Raw genomic sequence first — 6,000 nt, 5'->3', positions numbered from 1 at the left:
ATATACGATTCAGCTTAAACACAAACAATGAAGAAATTCTCACAAGCCAGCAGCAAGACCTCCTGCACACTCATTCACTAATCACACAACATCAACAGGTGACTGAACAACCACCCAATTAAAAATGGGATCAATTCCAAATGAATGAGTGAGTCCAGACAGCTCACTGTAACTTCAACAAGCAAACTACCCACAACACATTATATATATATATATATATATATATATATATATATATATATATATATATCTGCTACATTCTTGTTAAGGAGATAAATTCACACAACAACCACAGAGATATTTAACCATCAGAGATGAAATTAGCGACAGAGACAGAGAGAGAGAAGCTGCATCTGACTCACGTTATCTGATGTCTTCTTCTTTCTTTCATGGAGATGAAGTATCCATGTCATAACATCCATTTGTGGCTGTTGGTCATCTTGTTTGTTAGTTAACAGAACTTAATGGCTGCTGGTTAACCAGTCTGATATCATTAGCAACAATGACAAACAAGCTAACTCTCCTGGTTGTTTCTCCGGTTGCTTCTCTCTCCAGCTTCCCCGGCGGCATCCTGCCGCTGCTACGCTGCACAGTCCAAATCCATTCTCACCGTTAGCTTAACAGTCCTTCCATGGATGTATAAAGAGTCCTTCAGGCTGCTATAAGAAGCTAACTGTTGCGTTGACTAACGCAAGCAGCTATCTACTGCTCGTTATCTACTGCTCGTTATCTACTGCTCGTTATCTACTGCGGCTACCCTGCTTTACAGTGGACAGAATTGAAGATGAAATCTGGAAACTATCATTGGATCAATGCGATGTCAATATTGCATTCTGGTTGTTGATTGGTGAAGGAGGATGTCCTCCCTTGGAGCGTCATTTTATGTGTCTTGGCCAATCACAGATTAGCATGAAAAAAAATGAAGTACATTAAATTGATGTAAGAGATCCCGCCCTGAGGAGGACAGCAGGAGCCTGTCCTCCTCTGTCCCCCACTCACCCCCACTATCCCCCACTGCCCCCCACCACCACTTCACACACACTTTCCTTCCTCCTCCTGCCCTGCAAGTGTCGCTGTTGAAGTATTTTAACCAGAATTAAATAATGGATTTTTTCCAAAGGAGATCAAATATTTTATAAATAATACTGAGATTCTTTGTTATATTTTGATCTCCCTCTTGCCTCTCAAAAGATGGAGGAGGAGCAACCTCCGCTGCCTCTATGGACCAGCCTCCACTGGTATACAAGTATTATAAGTGTAAACTGATGCACTTAATACTGCACACATTGTTGAACAATAAATTTACTTTAGTCATAAAGAATTAATTTCTTTATCTATACATTTAGCAACTGAAGTCACAGCACCTTCAAAGAGTACTCCTCTGATTAAGCATTGAACTCTTATAATATTGGTGGACTCATTCTGGACAGGACCAGAGGTTTTGTTTTTTTAATTTCACACATTCTTCTTACTTGTCAAAGATGGTTCAGTCAGAGATTTGGGTGTGTTATGCAAGAAGGGGTCAATGTAGTCTGGAGCTGTTAGTCTCCAGCAGAGATGAAGAGCTGCATAGCTACAGAGGTCTGGTAACCTCACTTCTTTCTAACTCCACACCCCCAGATTGGTTTAATTTTCAAACTTGTAGTCTTCAGCCCCAAATGAAGCTGACTCTAGTGACATCACTGTGAACACACTTTGATGCGTAAAATTAGTGGAGTTCCCTTTAAAACTGAGTGGCTGGATGCTATGAGAAATCTAAAAAAGACAGAATTTGGACAGGGCTTGAAAAGGTTAATATACTATGATCAAAATACTATATTTATTTTTCTCTGCATTAACTATTTGAGAGTAAAAATTCAGCTAACAAGTGCAAAGATATGTGCAACCCAGTCTTTGTTTGCATCATGAAAAAACTAATTATCTCCACATATATCATTTTATCTGTCTTTAAAGTCAGAAAGAGACATATCATATATATATGCACAGAAGCTGTGGACTGTGAGTACAATATGATGATGTCACCCTTTAAAAAAGGAGAACAGTGATAAATGTTTTCCTTCTCAGCAAACTATGTTCTGTTACCTGGCTGGTTGCCTGCCCCTTTACCATTTCTGTGGAAGCATCTTAACACTGTTTTAACAATCACTTGGCTAGCAAATGACTGTTGCTGACTAGCTTTACATGAATAGCAAAGCAAATACATGTAAAAGTGGGAAAAGCTCAGTTATATGGTACTTTCTGCAAATGTACTTTGTTGTAGTAGTGTTGTAGTGGACTTTATCATATAAAGGTAGAATGGGTAGTAAAAATAGCTGTATGTTATAATTAATATAGTTATATAAACCTGTACAGGGGTGTCTATTTTAAGTATCATTCTATAAGTTAAAATAGCAGTTAATTAAAGAAATCAAATCTCTGTTTACTACTTTATTCTTGTAAAGTGTGACATGGTCTGTATGGGTGGTGGGCCTGGGCCAATTTTTATGTCCAATCTCCCTGTTGATGAATACTGTGTGTAAATGCATTTTCATCAAGATCCAAGCATTGTTCACACTTCATAACCAACCACCAGTAATAAGGCATAATCAGAGACACCTTGAAAAAAAAGCATACAGATAAGAAAGCTCTGCTTATAGTCACATCCCACTCCCTCGAATCTGATCACTCTCAGTCATTGCAAAGTGATGTTTGGTTCTATTGTGTGACTGCACTACAACCATAGCAACACTCCCTAATTACAGTGATGGCAACAAACATGGTTGAGTCTGAAAGAGTTGCTCTGATTCACTGTTGTGTGTACTTTGATTCACTAGCCTGACTCACATCACAATAAACTCACTGTGATATTAAACATCATATTATCATATTCATCATATTGTGATATTCAGCATCAAACTTTTTTTCTGAATCATTTCCACAATACAAAAACAATATTACTCAGTTGCTTGCACTTAAAAAAATCAGAGATTAACAACGTATTACGGTAAGAAGTATATTTTGAGGTTCTCAACATATTATATACAAGCTCTTAACTCAACAGTCTAGGGTGCTAGGGTACTTTTGTTAATAATATATTCCTAGTTTATGTTACAATGTTACAATTTCATTTAGCAGACACTTTTATCCAAAGTGACGTACACATGATGCCTGGGCCACACAGCCTACGCCTACCTGAGCAGTGTGTGTGCGTTGCTGAACTGCTTCGTCTCGCAGGCCTGCAGTGTCCACACAGACAGCATTGCTGCTGCGGTGCTGCTACTGCCAGCTCTAACTTTCTATGTAGACTTTGACTTTGATAATGGCCATCAATAATAGAATGTTTCATATCATTTCATTATAAATTTCATTTATATTTAGTTTAGACAGAAAAAGGTTAAGAAGTGTGTTCTCAGTTGTGAAAAATAAATAATAATGTGAGGTGAAAGCAGCTTTCTTTCTGATGGGCATGGTGGGGTCATACACTCCTCACACAGGACAGGATTATACTGATTATTCCGCCAGTTAAAACCCCACTGTCACCACTATAAGTGAAGAAAATCCCACCAAGTTCAAGACACCAAATTCCCCAAATGAGCCAAATACACTCCAACAAACAAACCTCCAAACTGTCAGGAGGGAAACTAACAACAAGTAAGGAAAGTAAAAACACCAAATCTCTGCCTGGAAGCAGGCGAAACAACTGACAGGAGTCCTGGTTTGAACTAATATCACAGAAAGCATCAGGAGTTGAGAAAAGAAAAGAACCGTGCGCGTCACGTGGAAAAAATAGGCGAGACCTCGAATCTCTAAAGCAGCCACATGTGAGATGTGAGTAAGATGGGCTATGCGGCTGCACTAATCTGTTAACATGGGTGGTGAAATTAAAAGCAAGAAGTTCCGCAACACACATACGCTGCTCACGCAGACTGTGTGTCCCAGGCTTGAGAGTCAATACAACACAAGCAAGGATGTAGTCAGGAGAGCTTTATGGTACTCACTCACATTATTCTAAGTTCAGGTCCGATAGGACATAGGTGCCAAGAGGCAGTGCATAGAGGCAGTGCATGATGTGCATAGAAGCCAATAATATTTTTAAATAAATGTTTTATAAGTCCATCGGGTGTGGAAGTGTTCGTGAAAGAGCTAGGTCTTTAGCTTTTTCTTAAAGATCGAGGGGGACTCTGCGAATCGAATGGAGATTGGTAACTTGTCCCACCACCAGGGAACTACAGAATAGAAGAGTCTGGCTAGTGTGTTAGGGCCCTGTTGTGGTGGTATTACCAGGCCCCTTTCATTGGCAGAGTGAGCAGGAGAGAGCGTACACCTGAATGAGGGAGTTCAGGTAGGTGGGAGCCATTTTAGTTGTCGTTTAGTAAGCAAGTGTCAAGGTTTTTAATTTGATGTGGGCAGCGACTGAGAGCCAGTGGATGGATATGAACAGCAGGGTGACGTGCTGTTCACCGCCATGTTCTGGATCATCTGCAGAGGTTTGAACATGCATGCAGGGAGACCTGCCAGCAAGGAGTTGCAATATCTATGCGTGATATTATGAGAGCCTGTAACAGGAATGCTGTATGCTCAGACAGGTAGGGTTTAATATTCCTGAAGTTGTACAGGACAAATTGACATGACTGAGCAATCAAGGCCACGTGAACCTTAAAGGTTAGTTGGTCATCAATCATGACACCCAAATTTTGGGGCAGACTTTGTGGGGATGAGCTGGGCTGATTCAAGCTCAATATTGAACTGTTGTTGTATAGAGGGACAGGCTGGGATGACAAGGAGCTCAGCTCAGGAGCTCAGTTTATCAGTGCAGTGCATGCAGTAATCCAGTGTTATCTTTTTCTTACAATTACAGTTGTACTAACATAGTTTGCAGACTGCCCCACTGTCAGCCCCAAGGATCATTCTATACTGAAACAATATGCATGTAAACATAAAAGATAAAGCGTCAGCTACGGGGTTATAACTTATCAATCTATAACAGCTGGTTCATTTTGTAGCAGCTGTAGCTGACAGACTTTCACACAATTGGCTGTTTTCAAATAATGCAGTAAACTCCATTTCATAGTTTAGGTCACAGCTACTTACTGCATAATCAAAATTGCAAGCTATTCATTATTTAGGAAACCAATCTTTGCTGTCAGTGTCTATGTTTCTGAACCATACTGGTGAATCTTCTCAGTGTCACCTGGCTGAATCTTTTAAAGGGTGGGGTGGTGGAATACATTGTAGTCTGTCACCTGACTGAATACAGGTTAACAAATGCTCCTCCAAATGAAATTGAGAAGTCCCTGAATTTGGCGTCACAAGGGTGTTCCTGCAGAAGGCTTCCTCTCAGTGAAACTTCCTTGAATAAATAAAACAAAAACAAAACAAAACAAAAACAAGATGTATATAATTTCTTTGATATCCTAAAAATCGGTCATTTGTCATTTTGAGACAGGGGTTGGAACTTGATGCAGTAATTAATCCTCTGCACACTTGTTCATTTAGGGAGGCACAGATTGAGCCCGAAACATTCAGACTGGGGGCTCACACTGGGTGGGAGAGCTCAACACACTGCAAAGTAAGAAAACATACAAAAAAGGGCAACCCACTTTGAAAAACTGAAGAACTCTAAAGACAACACTCAAGTAATTAGCAAAAAGCTAACAATAAGTGTATAGCCACTCAATCCAGTAATGTAACAGAATCAGAATGTTGATATTAAAATAAACATTGTTAGCTCATGTTCAAACATCATTGATAAGTGGTCAAGATATTCATCAGTTGTTGGTAACCCCCACAGACATTTCTCCCAGTTCCCAAGCAGAGCTAAGCAGATAGTTAAACAGATGAAATGCACAGCATTAGTTAAGAGTATTATGTTTGATCATGTCAGGTACCATTCAAATTGCTATAGTCCAGAGTCAAATACAGAACTTGTTTAAAAGATCAAATGACAGAGGGTAATGTGAAAAGGGTCACTTGTAGTGATGAAGATGCAGTCTGGAGCTTTTTAGCCTCTTTTAGCTCATA

The sequence above is a fragment of the Thunnus albacares genome, chromosome 20 (assembly GCF_914725855.1).
Source record: "Thunnus albacares chromosome 20, fThuAlb1.1, whole genome shotgun sequence".
Classification (NCBI taxonomy): Eukaryota; Metazoa; Chordata; class Actinopteri; order Scombriformes; family Scombridae; genus Thunnus; species Thunnus albacares.
Note: the sequence above shows the minus strand (reverse complement) of the source record.